We start from the raw sequence: 25,921 nt of genomic DNA, 5'->3' as shown, positions 1-25,921 counted from the left end.
GGTTTTCCACTTGGTAACAGGCTAATCATCCACAAGGAACAACGTAAGGAAATAGGAGCTTGGAGGGTAGAGAGGAAGGCGAGAGAGAAGCCAAGATTGCCTGTGAGCATCTGTGAGGATTGTACTGAGAGCTGGTTAGTTGTGAGAGCTAAGGCTTTGTATAATTCCTATGTATTTCCACCATGTATGATAATACAATAGTGTGGGGTTTTTTTAGCTGAGGTTTTCCCCAAAGTATTTTCATGTGTATTGTGCAATTGATTCTCCTTCTTCTGGTTATATTGTTCAGCTCGATCTTTAAGCTTCCGCAAATTGATAGTAGAAGTAGGTTATAGTATTCTGCTTTGATTTATATTGCATTATCGGGTTAACCTACACAAATTTTCTACAGTTTTCACTTAACTCTACTACCTTATTCATTCTTCTTATCAGGGATTTGGGTTCTTCTTTTGCCTCTTAAATCATTGCAATCACAGGCTTCACTAGCTGACTTGGGAACAGAGCTTGGGTTCCATACACTAACTCAAAAGGTGATTTGCATGTAGACCTTCTTGTAGTTACTCTAGCAGCCCATAGAGAAAACTTTAACTTGGAATCCTAATCATTCTGGTTCTCAACAATAGTTTTCTTAAGGATCTTCATCAATTTTTTTTTCGTGGATTCAGCTAATCCATTTCCCTGTGGATGATAGGCTGTTGAATGGGATATAATAACATTATACTTTTGATAAAAAGCACTGAAATTACTTGAACTATAGACTTGAGCATTGTCTGTTATAATTTTGACAGGGCATCTAGATCTGCTGAAAATATTCTCCTCTAAGAAGTTCATCACCACCTGGTCATTTTCCCTTTTAGTAGGTATAGGTTCTACCCACTTGGTGAAATAATAAATAGCTATAAGAACCATCTTGTGTTGTCCACTCGAAGGTGGGTTAATATCTTGAACAAAATCTAATCCCCATTGTCTGAATGGTTCTTTTATGAAGACTGGGATCAAAGGCAAGGGACCTAGCCTCTTCTTCTCAGCAAAAAGCTGACACTTCTGACAGCTTCTAACAAACTTATATGTATCACCAAATAGAGTGAGCCAATAAAACCCTGCCTAGAGGATTTTATGTGCAGTAGCCTTCCAACTATAATGTCCTCCACATAACTTCTCATGAAAATCTTTGATGGTTTCTGTGAATTCATCCTTTGTTAAACATAAAAAAAAAAAATTCTACAAGATCCTTCCAATACAATCTGCCCTCAACAATCACATATGGTTGTGCTTTTATCCTTAATGCTCTATACTTTGTTCTATCCAAGGATTGAGGACAAGAGAGAAAACAAAAATAATGGACTATATGCTTGTACCATTCTGAACATAAAACTTTATAATTGATCTTCGTACTTGGATCTAGTTTTTCTTCACCTTCTTCAATTGTTCCTTCATTCATAGGTGTCAACAAGTTGATTCCCAATGCCTGAAAGTTTGACTCTATCAACATCTTTGCCAATCCTTGCCCTTTCACTAGCTTTGTGGGATTTATGTCCAAGTCATATTCTTGGATCTTGGCTATCCATTTTCCTCTTTTGCATTCTACATCACTTTGGACTGATACATTCTTTACTGCAGCATTTGGCACATAAGCAATGATCTGTGACTGCAACACATAATTTCTGAAGGCCTTTAGGGCTTTTACCAAAGCATATACCTATTTTTCAAGAATATTATACTTTAGTTCAACATCCCTGAGAATCTTGCTAAAGAAAGCAACTGGATGCTCCTTCTCTTCATCATTTTTCTGCAACAAGACAACAACTATCGAATTAGGTGATGCGAATGAAAAAAATTGGAAAGGATTTTGATAATCAGGGCTGATTAGGACTAGAGCTACTTGTAATGCTTCTTTAATCCTGGAGAATGACTCTCTGGCTCCTTTGGTCCAATGTACTTAATTCTCCTTCTTCAGCAAATTTGTAATTTCCTTTACAATTTCTGCATAGTTGGACACGAACCTCCTTAAAAAGTTTATTTTTCCTAGAAATATTTGAATGTATTTCTTACTCCTGGGTAGGGGTATTTTTTGCACAGCTTGCAATTTTGTTGGATCTATCTTCACTCCATCCCTATACAGTGTGCCCCAGTAGTTTGCCCTCTTCAAGAGCAAAAATAGACTTCTTAGGATTCAAGGAAAGCCCAAACTTTCTACATTTCTCAAAAGTCTTTTTAAGATGGTTTAGATGCTCCTCATCAGACTTAGAGAAAACAATAATGTCATCCAAATATATCACTACAAACTTGTCACCCACAAAAGCAATGTCCATAGCCCTCTAAAATGTATCACCTGCATTCATCAGCCCAAAAGGCATTCAAGTGTACATAAAAGTTCCCCAAGGAGTTGTGAATGCAGTTTTTTTTTTTTTTTGATCTTCTTTATCCACAACCACCTAATTATACCCAAAGAACCCATCCAGCATTGACATCCTGAATGATCCTGTTACCTTCTGCAATACATGATCCATTTTAGGTAACGGGTAGTTATCTTTTAAGGAAGCCCTATTGAGATTTCTAAAGTCCACACATAGCCTTATCTCTCCATTTTCTTCCTTACGGGCACTAAATTGGCCACCCAGTCAGAGTACCTGAGTGGAACTATTATTTTGGCATCAACTTTTTGACCTCTTTCTCAATTGATGGTAAAAGCAGTGGATTTACCTGTCTAAGTTTCTGCCTAAATGGTTTTATCCCCTCTTTCAAGGGAATCTTTTGTTGAATAATACTTATATCATATATTTTGAGATCCTCATAGGAGCAAGCAAAAACATCAATATAGTCCTTAAAAATATTAAGATATCTTTCCTTATAATTAAGTGGAACTCTGTCAAATAATTTGATTAACCTGGGCTCCTCCGGCGTTCCAATATTATAATCTTGAATGTGCTCACCCTGTGGAATTTTTTCTGAACTGATAGATACATCATTAGAGTTAAAAAATCTTTCAAGAGGGACAAGTCCCCTTGGCAGAATATTATTTTTCAATTGAAAATTCTTTTGATTAACAATAGAAATTTTCAAACAACTTACTTCTGCACCTTCTGTTGCTTCATCTTCATCTTGATCAATATCGGTATCCTGAAAATCTTCAATGATAGCCAAAAATTCCTTAATTTGATGATAATATTTAAATATCTTCCAATGCTTTATATTATCAGGGATAGAAGGCCTATGCCTCATTTCACCTCATATCTTAGCTTTGGATTAATAGGAGGCGTAAAAATACTAGCAGCCCCAATGAGTCTGCTAACTTGTTTCCATCCCTTGGAAGGAACTGAATGTTGAAAGCTTCAAAGAAGTTCTCAACCAAATCCCACACTTCATTTCTGTATGCCCTAGGCCTAGGGTGTTTTTTCTTTTAGTGGTTTTTAATTTGTTTTATATTCAGCTTTGAATCTCCAAAAATAGAAATTGACTTGACTCCCATTTGTTTAGTTGTTTGTAGAGCAATGATCAAGGATCATATTCTACCACATTGTTTGTTCCTTCGAACTCCAATTTAAAAGAAAAAGGGAACATATTACCTCCAGGTGCAATTAGAATGAAACCAACACATGTTCCTTCCTTAAAATAGGCTCCATCAAAGAAGCACTTCCACATCCCTTCTGTTTGTAGCTTTGTATTTACATTGGCTGAAGTAAGCTGCTTCTGGTTATCTTAAGCAAATTCTACATTATCATGCAGCATGAAGCAAGCAAAGTCATCTTTCTCCTAGCTATATACAGGTGAATTTCTTGCTTCATTTTTTGTAATTGTTTTTACAAATCTAGTCTCTCTGTACAACCTCCTTTCTTCTCCACCAAAAGTTGGTATGATAGCATATGTAAAATCTAGCTTCAAAACACCACCCAATTTAGCCCCCCATGACCTAGATAGTAACATTCCAAACCTAACAGGGATATCTGCTACCACTACATCCATTACCAAGCTCCTAGCTAGGATCTGGGCTAGTGACACCACCATATCTTTAATGACCCCCAGACACTTAACTTTATTTGAATCAAAAGAGTACAGGTCTCTATAGGGTTTAGTAACTTGTAGGTTTAGTTGTTTCATCACTGACAATGGCATAAGGTTATGTGAAGCTCCTGAATCAAACATACAATTATGCAAGAGGAAATCATGGATCAATAAGGAAATATCGAAAGGAGGTGTTGAAGGATCTACCTCCTCCACATGTGGACCAAAAATCACTACTGGTTTATCATCCTGTAGATTCACAGTGTCATTTAAATTCACATTCTCTTTTAGATTGATAAACTCAACAATCTCTCTTTGATAGACTGATTTTTTGACCAACTTTGTGAGGGGAACTTGAATTTTGACTTTTTCCAATTCTTTGGTAAGACTAAAAACATGACCCTATTTAGTATTCTTTTCATTTTCATCATCACCTCTCTTTATGACTGAAATCTCTTGTGGAATGGAAACAAGTTTTTCTAAAGGGATTTTTTCACTTTTATCTTGAGAAGACTCACTTTGAAGTATTTTAGTCCTGCTATTTGTATTCTACTGTTGCTTTCCTTTATTTACTTGTTTTGTAGGCTAGGGTTCTTGTGGAGTCGCCTTTGGTAAGGGAGCTGGAACTTGTTGTTCACCTTCCTCTTTTTGACTTCTAGATCTTTTCCTTGATCTCAAGTCATATTTCTTATGTAATTCTACCTGCATAAAATCAGTAAACTGTTTCCAATACTCATCAATTTCATTTTCATCATAAATTACATTTGTTTTAGCATATTCATATTCTTCTCCCTCAACACCTAGTTCATCTTCATCTACTACATACAATGTGGAAATCTGATCATCATGGTCCCTGGAATGCTCTGGTACTTCATCAGGATCTGCCTCTATATACAGTGGTGCTTGAATATGATCTTGATCTTTTCTCTCCTTCTGTAGAATTTGTAGAGGTTGTCTTCTATACTGAGGATTAAAATTCCTATTATGTTGTGCTTGCCTCTAAGAATTCTTACTTTCCAACTCTAATTTAATCAATTTATTTGACAAAGTTTTAATCACATTACTCATACCTTCTAATGTTTGGCTTTGAGAGGATTCCACTTTAGACTTTCCCTTATCTTGGATAGGCTGTGCCTCTAGTGTTTACCTGCAGCCACCAGATTTTCTTCTATCTCTAAGGCATCAGTTTGGATCTGATCAAGGGTTGGGGATCTTCTCTCCCTCAATGTAAATCCAAAATTTGACTCAAAAGCCCCTGCAAAAGTTATTTTTGCACCAGCAGGAGGGGGTTTAATTTCTACTAGAAGACTATTGTACAATTTATTAAACCTTCTGATGAATTCTACAACACTTTCATCAGGCTTCTTCTTAATAGCATTGAACTATGTGAGTGAATATCCATGGTCTCTTTTCTCCCCCCACCTATGAATGAAAAGCGCTCCATCTCTTCCCATGTAGGAAAAAAGTTATTAGGAAGTCTTTTAAACCATTTTTCTTTCTTCGTTATCCAAGGATTGCAAAAAAAGTCTTAGAACAAAATCCAAATGTTCAACATTTAGGTTTTCTTCAAAATTACAAAATACTGCTATATGATTCTCTGTTGTTTGTTCATCCTCTCCTGTGAAATGAGGAAGAATCTTCAAATATTCTTGTGGCATTTGATTCAACTGTGGTGGCAATTGAATAGGTGCATACCTATTCATCAATAATGTAGGTGTTGGCATATTTTCTCCTGAACTTACTGAACCCTAATTTCCAGTAGATGTGGAAACTGACTGAGGGGTAAATGGAGTATGAGAAGGTGGCAATGTAGTTATAGGTTCAGGTTGAATAATTATAGCAGGTACTGAAAACGAAACTAATTCTAGAGACTATTCTTGACAGTTGGGTTCTTGAAATGAGTTGACTGTAAAAGGTGACTCTTGGTTAATAAAAGATGAATGTTTGAATGAAAAATGAGTCGAATTGCTGCCAGGTGTAGACAGTGTAGGACTTGGTGTAAGTAGAGTTTTTGGCCTTCCAACCCTCTTGGAAACTAGCCTCTCAGGGTCTAAAAGGGCTTGAAGTTTCTGCTGTGAGGTGTCTGACCTTGTATGAGGCCTTTTTGGAGCCAGAGTTATTAATTTTGGTTCACTGCAGCCAAATATTTCCTCCTCACTGAACAACCAGAGGAAAATATTGAAAACCCGAGGAAAAGTATTCTTGTCTTCTCTCCCTGGCAGCGGCGCCAATTAATGTTTTCCCTTAAGAAACCAATTTCCTAGTTATGTATAAATTGTGCTTAAGACATTAATGTTTATTGTTTATGTCACTTAGTGGTCACTTAATTGTATGTTATACTTTCAAATGAAGAACCTGAAACACCTGATTTTTAATCCTCAATACTTAGGTGACATGAAAGTCTCAGAATGCCATTTGATTGCTGAATATAAATGTTGAGTGAAGAATGCTTTGAGAAGTTAGAGACAATATGCTGCTTTTCACAAAAACTATTATCTGTAACTTAGAGGAAATGTAGAAGTAGGAACTTTAAATATAGGAGCGCTCTTTTAAGGGATTTTAACTTCATTCACATAAGTAAACAAAGACCTGCAACTTCATTACCATATTTAAAGAAAGGAAGACACATGATGACACATAATAGAGAAATTACAAAATCATACCCAACAATGTGTGGAAAACTCCTGATTCTTTCATTAATCATCAATTCATATAAAAAATACAATAGTATATGCCCGGTCCTTCAAAATTCGAACCCTTTTTCTATAATTTTGCCTCTTTTTATACATCATGGAACAGTTGGTAACCACCAAAACTGCCAAACTATTTAACTATCTTCCTAACTGTCTAAGGTAAAGGGTCATTACAAAATATTACATGGAGGGTAAAAGACACCTCATTCTTCTTAAGAAAACAAGAAAATAAGAAGTGATAGTATTCAGAGTATGATTGGTGATTGCTGCTCGCTAATCAGATCTGTGGCCTAAGTATGTGGTCCTGCTGATGCATCTTTGTTCTGCTCTATCATCCATTCCTTACACTTTCTCCATAGTGGTACATTTGACTTTGGTGTTTCCTCTAACTTGTCGAGTGCTATTTTGCAAGCTGTAATCCTACCATAAGTAGGTTTGTCAGAAAATAGAGTCTTCACCATCCCGAGAAGTTTAAAATCTTTGTTCAGGAAATTCACAATGGTGGCTTCTTTTAATATTATTTTCCTTTCATGAGTGTTATCAACTTTTCTTTTTGCCTCAACCAGCAAAGTGTGATATGTTTTCAATGGCAACAAGTTTCCTTGAAGATCCCAAGAAGAAGGAAGTCCAACCCTAACCCTTTTGTCAAACAAGATGTTAAACTTTGAAATTGCTTCCTTTATCTTCTTCTCAGCAGTAATCCTGTAGATGTTTCTGACAATTATTTTATTGAAATCAATTACACATGTTATTCTGTCTGGCATGTCATGCTCTTTCAACTCAGTAGTAGACTTAGAGTTAATGAAGTCTATCATCCTCTTTGCAAACTTTGATATGTCTAGATCTTTTTGCATATTTTTAATGACCACCTCCTCCATATCCCGAATTAGTGTTTTTTTCTTCAGATATAATCACCAGAAACTCCCAAATACCTCTGATAACCTCAATAACTTCATCCCATAGGATTTATCTGGCTTGAATTAAGGACATGTTGCCCTTCATTTTCTCCTTTAGCCTTTTTATTTCATCTTCAGCCCTCAGGAGATCTTCCCTGTATTTTTTGGCATTATCTCTTTCCCCTATTGTTTCTTCTTCACATAATTCAATAGTTTGCAAGTTGTTTCTAACTCCCTTTGAGCCTTCTTCACATCATGCTTTGCCATTTTAAGCTCTGTTCCCAATTGTAGAACCTATGCTGCTAGATCATTTGTGTTGGTTGGCATTAGCACTGTACAAATATGAGTGTTTACCTGTCTTTGTAGCTCGTCCAGAGTTTCTTTAAGTAAAGAAAATTCTTTAGTCTTCTACAACACATCTTGTAGGAGCTTTTCTTTTTCATTTTCTACTTAAGCTATCCCTGCAGCTAAGGGATACTCACCTGTAGGTATATTCAACTTCTTTTTCAAAGCTCCAATCTCTGATTTGGAATATTGCAACAACTTTTGAATAGCAGGTTGGTCATCAGGATTGACCCCTATTTTAATGATAATCTTCTTTAGCTTGTCAACTTGAGCAAAGCTCTGGAGTTATCTTTCTCCAACTTCAGCTATTGAATCACTTTATTTAGCATTTTCTCTGCCTTGGAAGCTGCTGCATTTGTCTTATATAGATCATTTACAACCAACTGCCCAGTTTGCATATGCAGATTGACATTGTCAAGCATTAGAATCTTGTGAGTGTCAACAGTCAAATTTACAGTCTTGAAATTGCTAGAAGATCCCATTGATATTTCTGTAGGATGAGAAAAAGAAATTTTGAGTTGACTCTTCTCCAAATCCATGGCAGATAGCAATATTTTTTGTTCAGGGGTTACCTAAGACTCAGCTTGAGCTTCCATATTTAACTTCATCTTTTGATTTTTCTCAACTATTTGAGCAAACATACTTTCAATTAAAGGAACCTAATCATGAACAGGTTCTCTACAGGATGGGGAAGTATGGGCACCTTCTGTTTCTCCTAATTGAATAATCAAACTAGGTTGTGCCAAAGACATTGCATCCTGAAGCTTGATCCTTTTGTTGCTTCAGATTCCTCCTCATCCAGATCAATAACTTCCTCTCTAGCCCTCTTGAATCCTTTTTTCTGTAATGCTAGGGGTTTCAACCTCTATCCCCTGAGTGTTTTGCAGGCCTCCATTTTCAAATTTTTCTATCTTAGGTCTACTTTCATGTATAAAAGCTGAATAGCCATTCTCCAATATTCTCTTTGAAATAATTTGGTGAGGGTCATAAGCCCACTCAACCTCCTATAAAAGACACATATCATTCAATAATCTTTCAACTTCCTGGGCAGCCTGTCTGGTGTTTACAATGAAGTGTCCCACTGATTTAGGCAGATCGAAGAAAAAACCTTTCTTCATAGGGTCAAAATGAACTTGATCAACATCTAAGCTTTTCCTTATAAATTCTAGGGCAAAAAGCCTCATTGGCACAAAATCAGGTAATCTATAAGGCTTAACAGAGGCTCCATAAAGCCTAATCTCTAGCTGCTCTTCGAAGATGAACCAATGCCCACATCTCACATCCTTACTCAATTGAAGACACTCTTGAGCTTTAAGAAAGAAAGTTGGGGGTAGGCTTCCATTCAAAATGGTATAAGCCACTAGAAGAAGGAGGGAAGTAAACTCAAATAAATGACTATCTCCGGGCTCATTCCTTATTAGGTTTGTCTAGAATACCACTGATTCCTTCTTTTTATTGATATCAACAACATTTAACTCAAAACTAGAGAAGTGTTCAACATTCTGGTACAAAAATAAATAAGTAACGACTGAAGGAAACTTGAAAGAACCAGTGAGAGGCAAAGTCATAAATTGAGTATTGATAGCATCTACCTAGAATGATGGGATGTCTAGCACTACCTCAGGCTTCATCATTAAGGAGAAAAATCCTAGAACAACTTTATATGCCTGCTTGGAGTCTTCTTTCCCTAGAATCTTAGCAATTACTTGCAACACAAGTCTTATATCAATTGCAAACATTTCTAAAGAGAAAAGATTGCCATCTAAGGAGAATTGACTAGATTTAGGAGCTAAGAAAGAAGTGACATGAGAAAGCTCCTGAGGAGACATGCTATCATAATAAGAAATCAGGGATTCCTCAGTAAAGGTGGTGTAAGTTCCTGATGCAGGGTAATTCAAAGCTTGGTGAATTAACTGTGAATTTTCTTGAAAAACATTTTCCCCAGACTGATTCATTACAAAACATTTCTTGGGGTACATTGCTAAGGCTAGCCATTGAATAAATTTAGGAAATAAATGAGTTTTGGGAACAAAAGTGGCTAGAACACCTGACCTAACCATTGCCATGAATATAGGAGACTTCTTATGGTTCATAATGACCTCTTGATATAATGAAAGATGTTTAATTGTACAGAGGGTATCAGAAATATCTCTTTCAACATCCATTAAGGGGGTATGAATAACTGATGAGGAACTTACTTGTTGGGCCATGGTGACTGTAGGTGACAGATACTGATGACAGTTACTGGCATGGTTGCTAACTTGGATTCGTTGAACTGGCTGCAAGACTGCTTAATATTAAAACAAGGCTAAAACAACGGGGTTTTCCTGATCTCTTATACATAAAATAATCAAATGGGGAGAAACAAAAACTGTAATTAATGAACTTAATTAATGGAATGACAGGTGAAGTGATGGGGAACAATGGATGAAGCGATTTATAATGAATGAGGGTGGTAGATGACATGGAGGAGATGAGATGGAGTGAAGCGATGAGGGTGGCCCGATGTGGGGGTAGGGAGTGTACGAGATATTCATCGGGTTTGAGCCCTCGCAGTAATCTTGGGCCATAGATCTCGGTCAACCTTCTTGATGCCATGGTCAACTGCGGGGCTTGAGCCTGAGTTAAAACTCATGCTTGTTGCTCTCCCACAGAGCACTTAATCTATAAAGAATGAATTTTAAATAACAATAGATGCTACAACATAATTCATGGTGAATGAGTTTACACAAATTTTGTTGCTTTCTGAATTTTGTGATGACAGTGGCACAAAGGACAACACTTTAGGTATAGAGTTGGGAATGTGACAAAATATTGTGGAACATAGATTCATTGAGGAGAGAAAGAGTAGGATGAGTTCCTATTCCCCTTTGTTGAGATACATTGTAGAAAATTATGGAGGGTTCATTACAGGAGCATGAGGACCATTTCTAGTATTTATTAGAGCAAGTTTAAAAGAGAAGGGTACATCTTCATGAGGTAGAGTTTGAGTGTGGAGAGGTAGTCACTGAGGCTACCCCACTTAATCTTCTTTGCGATTATCGTGGAGATAGGCTTGTTGCTAGTTACTAAGGGTGAAGAGTATGATTATATGTGGATTTCTGTTGGGATATTCAACAACCCTCCATTTATTAACAATAATAGTTAATATTACAATAATAAATGGGGACCCTTCAAAAAAATCCATCCAAAAAAATAAACTTAGCATTTAGGAATTTCTTTTAGTTTTGGAATAAAGCAAGATATCAATCAACCCCCTTTTCAAAAGAGCTACTAAGTGCTTCCCTTCCCACATATCGCATGATTAAGCATCATCAAAAGACCTTGCTAATCCACCAAATCTAGTAAAAATGATTAAAAGAGGAATCTATGCTTTATACCTCAAAACTATCATATTTTTAACATAGACTAGGTCCTTAAGTTTTTCTCTTCAAAACCAAGTCTTGCATTGCATATCACTATTTATGAATAGCCCACCTTAAAAGGTTTTCTCAAAATAAGAAATATGCAAAATTGCAATGGCATCATAACCTTTATTTGATCACATTTCGAGCATTCAAAAGAACAATGCAAACCTATCATCGGTTGATATTGCAAAAAGCAATCAAGACCCAGACCCACTCCTTCAATACATTACAAACAAATGTTTAGGTCCATTGCTTATAAAAAAGGGTCTTTACATAAAAAAACTTGAGAAGTAGCTATGTTTTGAGACAATAAATGAGCATCTCGCATCTCGCATCTCGCAGAAACGCAAGGGAGGGTAAGAACAGTGAAAAGGTATAATGTGATATTGCAATCTATGATATTGCTTCACAAATTGCAAAATCACCATTATCGCAATTCAAAGGCTCACCTCCCGAGAAGCTTTCTTCCCAATTTATGATGCAGACATTTATGAGCATTAAAGGTAAGGGATAATGAATCATTAGTGGGCATTTAGTAAGAGTTAACTGCATTTATGTGTGAAAATCCATATAACGTGATATGCTATCTTCTTACGTGAATTCGAATAAAACTCCTTTTATCACCTTTACAAGTTATCTGCATTATTTCATTTTGCGTTCATTGTCATCTTTGTGTATCTGATAGCTGTTGTTCTTCACTTTCAGGGAAAATACATGGAGCAAATCATTGGGAGCTATGGTGAAGAAAGGCAAGGCAGTCATCTCTGAGAAGTCAAAAATGACTCCTCTATTTATGGATACTACATATAGTAGAGAGGGAGGAACCTCTACATGGGAGGCCATGTATAATATACTGGAGGAAGAGCAACCAAGGATTTTGGAAACAAAGGTTACAATTGACGAATGTGATTCCTCAGACGCCTCCATGTTTGAGACAACATGTTCATTTTTGCATCGCATAGCTGTGTGTTCGAAGATAATCCCTTATACAAACATGGTTATATGGGTTATTGATGAAGCCGACATCTTAGATAGAGAAATCAAGACAAGAAGCCAAGAGGTTATGGGATCTTTTACGCCAAATAATCTGTGGCTTATGTACCACCTACCAGACCCACAAGTCATCTACAACAAGCAGTTCATCGAGAAATTTGCCAAAGAAAACGAGGACCCAACTGACTGCACCTAGACCTGGTCAAATAATGAGGGAAAAATCAAGAAAGACAAGAACGATATGTACACTACTGCGTCTATTTGTCCCCCTCATAGTTTTGTAGTGGCCATGCTATGTAGACTATTTGGAAACCCCGATAGTGCTAAATTCTCCCCAGAATGGTTGCCATTAAAAGATGCAGCCGTAAACGCAACTATAATGAATTGGGGACAAATCTTGTCTGATAATTTAGCAAAAAAAATAATGGAGTATAGAAGGAAAAGAAGTGTTACTTCTAGGGTTTACACTCCATTTTTTATAAGCACCTATGTAATGGATGCAATTTGTTTTAGTTCAAAATTTCTTGTCATGGGATGGAAGTGGACTATCCAAAATCCACTTCCCATTCACATATACCATAAAGACATGTGGGAATCTCACTTTCAACCACATTTTTTCAAAATTTGTCATGGGGTTATGCTCCCAATCCACAAACGGATTTATAACTGAGATACCTCTAGGTTTTCCAAAGAAGCTGAGGTAGATATCCTCCGAGTGGCCAAATTTTTTGGGGAGGAGACATTTAAGTATATTAGGGTATTTGGTAGCATTACCTCCCCCCATGTCCTCCCATACTATGTTCTAGACAAATTGATGGCTAGAGAGATAGCCTATCAAACAACTAGTGAGGGAGGGATGAGCAAAACATTAAAGGAAGCAAAAAAGGCCATTTGGCCTACATTCCCTTTACAGTGTGGAGCATTTGCATTGCACGACCTAGTCCATGCATTTAAAGAAGCAGAGATTATGTTATCTTTGCAATTACCTAAATTCTCTGGAGGGAAATATGACCCATTCAGCACTGTCAAAGACTTTACCACCATGTTGAAAATAAAAGTATTTAGTAATGAGGAATATGCATTTGATGACATCTTTTTATAGAAAAACACCTTCACAGAGGTGAAGCATATGGCACAATTACTTTTTGACCATGAAGATATTGAAATATTTTATGATTACAGATAAAGGGGGTTAACAAAGGTCCCATTGGACCAATTATTGATTGAACCAATAAGGAAGCCTACTCTGAGTGTAAGTCTAGAAGGAGATAACAAAGGAAATTATAAAATTGATTATGGAGTAGAATCCCAAGAGAAATCTACTAGGAAATCAGAGAAGTCATCACAAAATGGTAAAAGCAGAAGTAGGGAGTCAAAAAAAGATACAACCCAATCTACAGAAAAGACAGTTGAGCAAACTTCAACTAGCAAACACACTGAGATCCATTCCACCTCCACACAACCAATAAAACCCCTCATGATCAATTTAGAGGAAGAATGGGACAAATTTAATAAAAGGCTCAATACAGAGGAACAAATGACAGAGTTGCAAACTCCACAACAGAAAACAACTCATGAAATTACAACAGATGAGACTGTAAATACTCAAGACGTAGAGCACATTCCTATTACTCCCACCTCTGAAATAGTTTTGAGAATTGAGGAGATTCCCCCTCTAGATGTGTTTTATAGCCCACAACACAAATCTATTATTAAAAGACAAAGGAAAAAAATGAAATTGGATTCTATAGCTGTTACTACCCGTGATAATGAACCGATGGATGTTGTCAAGAAAGACTCACCTATCGACCCATCTTCCAACCTTACTAGATTGTCACATTTTGTAGGTGCCTATGCTACAATGACCATCGACAAAGCAACAAAGGTGCAAATGTTTCTTAAAGAAAAAGAAGATAAAATTTTGTCGCTTGAACAACAATTACAGCAAGCAAAATCTGACCAGCAAGCAGAGATACAGTTAGCTAAGCTTCAACAAGAGTTCGAGCAGATGCAAATAAAACATCAAACCAGCTTAGTAGAGAAGGAAGCACAAATACAAGGAATAACTGATCTACATAAATATGATCCAAAAATTGATCAGTTTATTACTGAAGCGCTCGGCCTTAACTCCCAGCTGATGCACCAAAAAGAACTACTATGCCAGAATATTTCACAATGGTGTTAGAAAATTATATATTACAGAGCAATGGAACACATAAAATATTGAAGAAATATAAACACAGAAAACACATAAAACAAGAGAGACACAGATATATGTGGGTCACCCAGTTTGGGCTACGTACACCCTGAACAGTGAGTCCTTCCTTTCTGTTATCCAGCAAAATGAAGAGACACAACCTACAACAGATTCGTTGTAATATCCTATGTTTTCTCTCACAGTCTTACCTCTCTGCTTCTTGCTCAGAGAATACACATCTATTACATAGCCTCAAATACAATGCCCTCACACAAAGAGAGGGGTTGCCTTCTAGGGCAAAAAACCATAAACTAAACATAAGTTCTACCATCAGATCATCCACCTAATGAATGGCCCAGATTGACTAGAAATTACTATACTTTTACAAGGCAATTTTACATCTGTTTTTAGCTTCGGAGGACCCCCCGCCAGGGGGGTGCTCCGCAAAGGTCACAGCCGCCCCCTGGACCCCCCTTGTAGTGAATATTTTACGGGAAGCAAAGCTGCCCCCATTTCGAACTGGGGTCCAATGTGGTGATACCTTTGAATACAGAAGATAATTAGGCTCCACACCCAACAATCTCCCACTTGGAGACTGATTATAGCGACTCCATTGCTGCTTCATTTGTTGGACAATGACTCCTCTTTGGACCTAGCTATTTCTCATCTTCATGATCATCCTTGAAGACCAATTGAAACTGAGCATATTCTCAGTTTCTCCTTGGTTACAACTTTTGTTAGCATATTTGTAGGATTCTGGCTAGTGTGTATCTTTTCCATCTTCAACTCTCCGTCTTTCAACACTGATTGTATGAAATGGTACTTGAGCTGTATGTGTTTAGTCCTGGAATGAAATGCTGAGTTCTTTGCAAGATGAATGGCACTTTGGCTATCACTGTATAACGTGCCCATATCATGCTCCTTACCCAATTCACGCATAAACCTTTGTAACCAAATCATTTCTTTACTAGCCTATGTAGCAGCAACATACTCTGCTTTTGTTGTTGAAAGTGCAACAACACTTTGGATTTTTCAAACCCAACTGACAGCTGTTCCACCAACAGTAAATACATATCCTGTAGTGCTCCTCCTGTTATCTCTGTCACCTGCCATATCTTCATCAACATATCCCTATAGAGAAGTGTTTGAGCCACCAATGCATAATGCTCGATTTGTGGTACCTTTCAAATATTTGAGAATCCATTTCACTGCCATCCAATGTTCCTTTCCTGGATTTTTCATGTACCTGCTTACAACTCCCATTGCATGTGCAATATCAGGCCTTGTACAGACCATTGCATACATTAAGTTTCCAACTGCTGATGCATATGGAACTTTAGACATATAATCCATGTCTTCTTGGGTCTTTGGGCACATTTCCTTACTAAGTTTGAAATGGCTAGCAAAAGGTGTACTAACTGGTTTTGCATTGTGCATGTTAAATCTTTTCAACACCTTTTGTATGTACTCATTCTGAGACAATGTTAATTTATGATTTTTCCTATCTCTAGTTATTCTCATACCAAGGATTTGTTTTGCAGCTCCCAAATTCTTCATTGCAAATTAATTTGCCAATTTTCTTTTGACAACATTTATTTCCTGCATGTTAGACCCTACAACAAGCATGCCATCTACATACAATAACAATATAGTATAGCTGCCATCCTTTTGACTTTTCAGATAAACACAATGATCAAAGTGACATCTAGTATAACCTTGTTCAGACATAAACTTGTTAGATTTTAGATACCACTGCCTTGGAGCCTGTTTTAAGCCATACAAGCTCTTATTCAACATGCACACTAGTTTCTCCTTCCCTTTCACTTCATATCCTTGTGGCTGCTACATATATATCTCTTCCTCCAAATCCCCATGGAGAAAGGTTGTCTTTACATCTAACTGCTCAAGACGCAAATCTTCAACTGCTACTAGACTTAAAATAGTTCTGATTGAAGTCATTTTAACAACAGGATAAAATATTTCATCAAAATCAATACCTTTCATCTATGCAAACCCCTTCACCACAAGTCTAGCTTTGTATCTCTGTTTTCCTCCATCTTCTTCCTTCATTCTGTAAACCTATTTATTCTTCAATGTAGTTTTTCCTGTAAGCAACCTGACTAAGTCCCAAGTCTAGTTATGCATTAAGGAGTCCATCTCTTCTTCCATGGCTACCTCCCACTTCTTCCTGCTTTCAACCTACATTGCTTCTTCATAACATTCAGGTTCACCAGAATCAGTCAACAATAAATAATATAATGAAGGAGAGTATCGTTCAGGGGGTCTACTTATCCTGGTAGATCTTCTAACACCACTTTCAGGTGTTTGGGGTGCCTGTTGCTGTTGTGGTGGTTGTTGTTGTTGTGGTTGTTGATTATTATTATTTTCAGGAACCTTCACTTTTTCAGTGATTTCATCAAGAACTGCATATTCCTTGTTTTCTTTTTCCTGTTTCTTTTCTCGCAACTGATTCTTATACAAGACCTTTTCATTGAATATTACATCTTTGCTCCTAATGGTTTTGTGATTTTCGTAATCATATAAGCGATAACCAAAATCATTAATACCATATCCATTAAAGGTACATTTCTTTGACTTTTCCTCAAGCTTTGTTCTATTTTCTTTATCAATTAGACAAAGGCTTGACAACCAAAAGGCTTTAAAAAAGAGTAGTTTACCTTTTTACCTATCCATGCTTCCTCTGGAACATCACCATCCAAGGAACTTGAAGGCCCTCTGTTTATTAGATAAACAACAGTATCTATAGCATCTGCCCAAAACTGTAAAGGCAATCCTGCATGCAATCTCATGCACCTCGCACGCTCCATGATTGTTTTGTTCATCCTTTCTGACACACCATTTTCTTATGGTGTTCTTGGAACTGTCTTCTCTCTGTGAATTCCATGCTCTGAATAGTACCGATCAAAATCTTTGCTGCAATATTCACCTTCATTGTCTGATCTGAGACACTTTAATTTCTTTCCTGTCTCAATCTCAACCAAAGCTTTCCATTTCTTGAAAGTATCAAATACATCAGATGTATTCTTAATACAATAAATCCAAGTTTTTCTAGTTGCATCATCAATAAAAGTAACATAATAACGAGAGCCATTGAGAGATGATACTTGAGCAGGTCCCCATACATCTGTATGCACAAGCTCTAATTTTTCATTCTTCTTTTCTTTTCCAACTCTGAGAAATCTGACTCTCTTCTGTTTTCCATAAATGCAATTCTCACAGAAGTCCAAATCAACATTCTTCAAACCCGGCAACAAATTCCTTGAGTGAAGAATCTTCATCCCCTTTTCACTCATGTGTCTGAGCCTATGATGCCATAATGCTGCATCTGCTCCTTTGGAAGTTAAAGCATTAACAGAGTTAGAAATACCATTTCATAAATACAATGTACCAACCTTTTCACCTTTTGCTATTACCAAGGCTCGTTTGGTAACGTTCCAAGCTTTATCTGTGAAAGTTGTCACATAACCTTCATCGCCTAACTGCCCTATTGAAATCATATTTTTCTTTAGCTCTGGAACATGCCTTACCTCCTTTAGTAGCCATTGGTTTCCATTCTGCTATTTTATAAGAACCTTACGCATTCCAACAATTTTACAGGGTTTATCATCACCCAAACGAACTTGTCCAAAATCTCCTTGAACATAGTCATGAAAGTATTTCTTATCAGGTGTGGCATGGAATGAGGCCCCTAAATCTACCACCCAGGAATCGATAATATTTTTGAAAGAAAGAATCAAAGCATCTTGTAACACCTCACCTGTCACATTTGCTTTGTGATTGCTTTCTTGTTGTGCATCTCCTTCTTTTCCCTTCAGAGATCTACAGTCTTTCTTTAGGTGTCCTTTCTTTCCATATTTCCAGCACACTATCCCCGATCTAGACTTGGATCTGCCTTTCCTTGATTTACTGCAATATCTTGAGCTCTTTCCTCTTTCCATTTTTCTTCCCCTAAACTCTGCACTCAAAGCATTACCCGATGTCTCACCAGAGCTTTTCCGTCACATTTCATCGCTAAGGATAGCACTGACAACATCATCAAACTTTAAAGTACTAGATCCAGAAACAGAGTTACTAATGGCCATTACTAAACCATTCCAACTTTCTGCTAATGAGCACAAGAATAACAGAGCTCTAAATTCATCATCAAATTTTACCCCTACAGAACATAACTGACTTGTAACAGTATTAAAATCATTTAAATGGTCTGCAACAGATCCACCTTCCGACATCTTCATATTAAATAACTGTTTCATAAAAAATACCTTGTTTGAGGCCGAGGGTTTTTCATATAGTTTCTCCAATGCCTTAATCAAACCCTCTGTCATTGTTTCCTTCAAAATGTTAAAGGTGACCGATGCTGTGAGGCACAACCGTACTGTTCCGAGTGCCTTTTTATCGAGAAGGTTCCATTCTTCATCTGTCATTCCCGTCGGCATCTTTGTTTTTTCGCCCAATGGTAGGTACAGATCTTTTTGATACAGATAATCTACCATCTGCATCTTCCACAATGAGAAGTTTTGGCCATTAAATTTCTCAACCCTAAACTTACCATCTTCTGCCATTACTCCCACTTGAATGAGGAACCCTTCTTTCCTGTGAGTTTATCAGCCAAATAGACCTTCGGCTTTGATACCAATTGTTAGAAAATTATATATTACAGAGCAATGGAACACATAAAATATTGCAAAAATATAAACAGATAAAACACATAAAACAAGAGAGACACAGATATACATGGTTCACCCTGTTTGGGGTACGTCCACTCTGAACAGCCTGTCCTTCCTTTCTATTATCTAGAAAAATGAAGACACAACCTACAACAGATACGCTATAATATCCTCTATTTTCTCTCACAGTCTCACCTCTCTGCTTCTCGCTCAAAGAATACACATCTATTACACAACCTCAAATACAATGCCCTCATACGAAGAGAGGGGTTGCCTTCTAGGGCAAAAAATCCTAAACTAAACATAAGTTCTATTGCCAGATCATCTGCCTAATGAACAACCCAGATTGACTAGAAATTACTATACTTTTACAAGGCAAATTTACATCTATTTTTAGCTTAAGGGGCCGCTTCCCACAAAACCACCTGCCGGAGGGGGGGGGGGGGGGGGGGGGGGGGGGGGGCTCCCCAAAGGTCGCAGTTGCCCCCCTTGGACCCCCCCTACAGTGAATATTTTACGGGCAGCAATTCCGCCCCCATTTCGAACTGGGGTCCAATGTGGTGATACCTCTGAATACAGAAGATAATCAGGATCCACACCCAACAAATGGAATTCTTATTGCGAAACAAGCGACAAATTGACAAGTCAAGTCGTGGAAATGAGTCATGAATATGATGAAATCTTGAAAAAAGTCTCTGATTTAATCACCTGTCAGAATTCAGAAGATGGGAGAAAAGCTGACTTGCTTAAACTGGAGGAGTCACATAAAGAAATCTTATTTGCAAACTGGGATTCTCAGCTTACAGAGGCAGAAAAGGAAACAACAGACCCAGTAGCAGCAACAAACAATGTTATAGAAAACATTAACAAAAATTTGCATAGCGCCAACCTAATGGCAGAATCCATTCTAGGTTTTCTTCCTAATGTAAAACAAATCTAACTACAATGGAGACAAGCAACATAAGAAAAAGAACAAGCAATTAGGCAAACAACCAGGTTAAACTAGGAAGCATATTAGCAACATTTAGTGAAACCTCACAGCCAGTGGATGACCCTGCGATGCCTAACCACTTTTACAGAGAAAAATGGTGCTAGCACTGATCGACATCATATTCACTGGATAGTTGAAAGTTGAAATTGGCCAACCGACATAGCTCAAGCCCATGACGGACATTTGCAATCTAAAGCATCAAATGTAGAACAGTTAGTCACCATGATCATTTCTATTTTGGTTTTATTTTGCATAATATGAGGAAGGCCATTTAAACCTCCTCAAGTATTTTTGTAATAATCTATTTTTAGTTTTATAGTTTAGTATTTAAACCCTTCTCATGCATTTAGAGAAGGGTCCATAAGTTTTATCAAAAACAATCTTCAAGAAATGCACTTATGTCCCTTTGAGGAAGTTCTGGTGAAATTAATGGAACATTATTTATTTATATCTTATATGACATCTTCTACTCAAATTGAACTTTTGTACTCTTAGATGGTGTTGGATGGGTTGAAAATAGATCAATATTACTGAAGCACATGAGTAGGATGTATTATAAATGGTACTTTTATCTCGTAATTCTTTTTACTTATGTATAAAGCAATAATTTATCTTCAAGTTATTTATGTATGAAAGTTTGAATCGTGGTTAGCATTATTGCACTTCTGTATGATGATGGTCTATATTTTATGCTAAATACATGAATAATTTCTTATGCGATATATATTTCACAATCGTTTCAGCTAACTTTTTATACGAAACGATTATTGTTAAATGATTTCATTTCTCATTGCAATTGAATGATCTTTATTACCAATTTCTTTTAGACATTATTGTAGATCACATACATCAATTTACTCTCGGGTATAGTCATAAATAGATAGTGTTTAAATTAGGATAAAATGCATGTGATTATTAGTTTAGATTAGATTAATTTTAGCTTAAATATTACTCCAAAATATCTCATATCACCCCATCAGCACAATCATAAAATAGATTGGGAAACTGGTCCCATTATCCCTAGTTGGAGCCACTACTCCAAACGGAAAAGGAGCTGCAAACCAAGGTTCAGACTGGGTGGTTTTCCCTCGTGTTGAAGAAAAGATTTTCGAGGCTTCAACATGTTGGTGCGAGGAGGGCCTAATTGCGAATGGCAAGTAAATCCAAATCAACAGGCCATTCTAAGAGTAAAACTCCCTCACCATCACCTCCAACTTCTCGAAAGTATTCCAAATCCCCTAATCCTAAGTGAGAAGTTGCAAAGAAAATTACATAACCCACTGCTAAAATATGAAACAAGCCAGATCATTCTTCTTCTACCCAAGCCCCTGAATTCCAATCTTTGATTCATAAATTACAGGGTATTTTGTTATCTCAAGAAGAATCTGAGTTATCCCAAGATAGTGTTACCTCTCTGTTTACCCCATATCAATAGTTAACTAGAGCATAGAGTGAAAAGCTTGGAATCCCATTATTCGAATTCCCTTTGCCAAACCATAAGAAAGCTAAGAAAATACCATACGAATTTCAAAACGAGGTTTTTTTCATCGACATAATATTCATCTTCATTCATTCCATCTATACCATCCCAAGATCAATCATCCGCCTCGCCTCTCCAGATCGTGACTCACACAGGTAGAGGAACTACATCTTCCTCTACCCAATCACCTTCAACCACTGCTACACCTTCTCCTACTCACATACCAACAATGGCATAGAATCCTCCAAGGCCATGGACAAAGTCGGGAGCTGTTAGGATGGCTGGGCCTTAACATCAATTGCCAGCTCATCTAGAGAAATGGTTTCCCAAATTTAATCTTGATAATGGCCTACTAGCTGAGGAACATATAAACAATTCCATGTTGTCCATTAACTTGAATGAAGTAGTGGAAGAAGACGCAATTGTAATATTATTCCCATATAATTTACAAGGAGCAGCAGGATCATGGTATTTTTCATTACCATCAGGTTCTATTAATAGTTGGGATGCTTTCCAAGAGCAATTTTTAACTAAATTTGGGGATGATAGATCCACAACTACCCTAATCAATGATCTCTCCAATTTGAAATCCGAACTGAAAGAACCCATTAAGGACTTCAACTCTCGCTTCAATAAATTATTGAATAAGATACCAACGACGTCTAAGCCCAGTGATGAGGTCCAAAATGAGTGGTATATTTCTGCTCTACCTTCAAACACAACTATCTTCGTTGATAGAGCTGCCAAACCAACTTTAGCAGAAAATATGAAAGAGGCAATAGCTGTGGAAAAACACATTCTAGCTGTAGAAAAGAAAAATGCATTAGAAGAACGAAAATCTAAGAAAGTGACTTTTAGGGATGACTCCAAGAAGAAACCACCAAAAGATCCTTTTGATCTTGAAGGGTTACAGAAAGTCCTCAATACAAAATGGTTGATATCAAAAAACAGGTAGCAGAGACTTCCTCTAAGAAATATTTTAGACCATTTAAAAGGAATTCCCCTGCTGATCCTAAACCTCCAAATGCTATATCAAATGCCGAATTAGATGGAGAGGAGGATGAAGTTTCAACAAATGAAGAACAAATGGATGATGAAGAAGTGGCAGAGTTACAAGGAATGTGGGATTTTATCCTTCCCAATGAGGAAACTCAAGAAGCATTCCCTGTCGCTACCCGAAGTAAAAACCCTATTGATTTGTCACAAACAAATTCAAAGTAGAAGGCTTCAATGCCACCTCCCAGGGACAAAACAACAAGTAAGAAATCTTCACCAAAATCCACTCAAACTACTCCTACTCAATTGGATTCTTCACCTTCACCTAAAACTCTGATAGTTTCTAATGAAATGGAGTATAATATTGTTGATGATATGAAGAAAACTAGCGCAAACATCACCTTTCATGAGCTTAGAATATTGAAGCATCAACAAAAGCTACTCCTTAAATAACTCAAAGCAGTAGCTACTGCACTGCTTCCCGCTGCCGTGATTTCACAAGCTGCCCAAGAAATGGGAAGACCCCTAGCACCTTTTTAAACAAGATTGATCCAACTGACATTGCTCTAATTGGATGAAGATCTAAATCTCATACTCCTCCATTTCTCCTTACTTTTGAAGTCTTTAATAAGAATTTACACAATTGTTTAGTTGATTCAGGAGCTTCTTCTAACATCTTTCCAAGAATAGTTTATGCAAAGTTGAATGTCTAGCCTCAGAAATCTGCTATATGTATAGTACAGTTAGATCGATCTCAAGTCGAAGTTGTTGTGGAACTTAACCAGGTAACCATCAGATTTTCATCAAACCCTAAATTTTGTCAAGACATTGACATACTTGTAGCTGATATTCCTGAGTTCTATGGCTTAATCGTTAGTAGAGCTAGTCAGAAAAACTTCATGGTTATTTTGCAACTGACTGGTCTCACATGTGGCTTCCCTATAATGGCAAGCCAAATCAACTAAGGGTTGATTGCGAGAAACATCAAAAGTACAAAGTAACAGAACTAGAGGAGAAAATGAACCAGTTGCGTATAGTAACAATATCATTAGAAACTACTCTGTAGAATCATTTCTAGGGACTTTCAATGCTCACACTTCACCTTTCTTAGAAAACTTTGATTTATCTCAAGTCAAATTTTTTTCCCAAATAGACACTTCTAAATGTGTAAACTTTGTAGATAAACCTGTAGTTAGATCTTTATTTGGGAAATTATTTTTTGATGGATCTAAATCCAATAATGAAGTAGGTGTAGTATGCATATTAGTTAGCCTAGAGGGGGAAAAGACTATGTTAGCCTGCAGACTTGAATTTGATTGTACAAACAACACTACTGAATATGAAGCACTAGTTCAAGGTTTGTATAAGGCAATTGGCCTTAATATCAAACACCTCCAAGTATTTGGAGATTCATAAGTTTTAATAAAACAAGTGAGAAATACTATACACTGTTTTTCAGGACATTTGAAACACTATCAGTCGTTAGTCCAAGACTTAACCTTTCACTTTATAGCATTTAATATTTCCCCTATTCCTAGACTCCAAAATTCTAGTGCTGATCTTCTAGCTAATGTCACTTCCAAGCTTATTCCACCAGAGGATTATAGCCCTGATTGATTTTCCATTGAATTAATTTTTAGGCCTTCTATTCCTGATAATATCAATAACTAGAGAGTCTTTAATAACCATCCAGATATCATAAGCTTCCTGACTTTAGAAGGCTCTTATGATCACCAGATAATTGATGAAGACCAGCATGATAACCAACTTAAACAAGAAACAATCGTTAACACTATACCAAAATCTGTAGTTAAGTTGGAAGATTTATATGACCTCAAAGACAGATTTAAACGATCCACCAATTCAAAACGTCAGAGTTCAACTCTGAGGTTTGAATTGATTAATCTTAGGACTGACCTAAAGCATCAAAATATTAATCTAGGTCTCAGACTTACATCAGATGAAAATCAACCTTTATAAGTTTGTTGAAGAGGTACAAGAATGTCTTCACATGGAACTATGAAGATCTTAAGACATACGACACCTCTATTATTCAACATACTATTCCCATGACATCTGATGAAATACCTATTCAACAGAAATTAAGGAAGATCCATCCTAATTTAGAAAGTCAAATTAAATCTAAATTGAATAAACTACTGAAAGCCAAAATTATTTTTCCTGTCAAAAATTCCCTGTGGGTCTCCAATCTTGTCCCAGTTAGAAAAAGAACAGAAATATTCAGATATGGATAGACTTCCACAACCTCAATAAAGCTTTCCAAAAGGACAATTCCCATTGCCCCCTATGGAATAGATATTGCAATAAGTTGCAGGCTTAGAACTAATGTCTTTCTTAGATGGATTCTCAGGTTATAATAAGATCTTAGTACATCGAGATGACCAGCTAAAAACTACATTCAGGAGAAAATGGGGCACTTATGCTTATTAGAAAATGCCATTTGGACTGATTAATGTCGGTGCCACTTTCCAGAGAGCCATGGACATAGCCTTCAAAGGTTTAGTAAACAAATCAGTAGTAATATACTTAGATGATATAACTGTATATTCGAGAAAGTGCAATAATCATCTAAGGGATTTAAAGCAAATCTTTGAACGTTGCCAAAGGTATGGGATTTCTCTTAATCCCAAGAAGTCTTTTTTTTGCATTAAGTGAGGGAAAGATCCTTGGATTCATTGTGTCCAAAGAAGGAATTCATATTACATACCCAATTAAATTACATAAAGAAAAGAGCCTTGAGATTAAAAGCTAGACAATATCAAATTGTCAATGATGTGCTATTTAGAATAAATTATGATTCTATTTTACTTAGATGTCTTGAAAAATCTGAGGCAAAGAAGGTGTTTCTGGAACTTCATGATGGACCAACTGGTGGTCACTTTGGAGGAGATACTACAGCACATAAAATCTTGCATGCTGGCTATTACTAGCCAACACTATTCAAAGATGCACACAATTATGTAAGGAAATGTAAAACTTGTTAGACAACTATTGGAAGAGAGAGGAAACCCACATTACCATTACATCCAATCAACATTGACCAACCATTTGAGCAATGGGGATTAGACATAATAGGTGAGATCGTTCCTCATTCTTCTAAACAACATAGATATGTCCTTACAACCACTGGTTATTTCACCAAATGGGTAGAAGCAATTCCACTCAAAGTAGCTAATTCTGAAAACATTATTGAATTTATAGATCAATTTATA

This window comes from Pinus tabuliformis, chromosome 1_2 (genome assembly GCF_031772625.1).
Source record: "Pinus tabuliformis cultivar Carrire ecotype Pingquan chromosome 1_2, CPIR1, whole genome shotgun sequence".
In the NCBI taxonomy this organism is placed as follows: domain Eukaryota; kingdom Viridiplantae; phylum Streptophyta; class Pinopsida; order Pinales; family Pinaceae; genus Pinus; species Pinus tabuliformis.
This window is presented reverse-complemented; position numbering follows the sequence as displayed.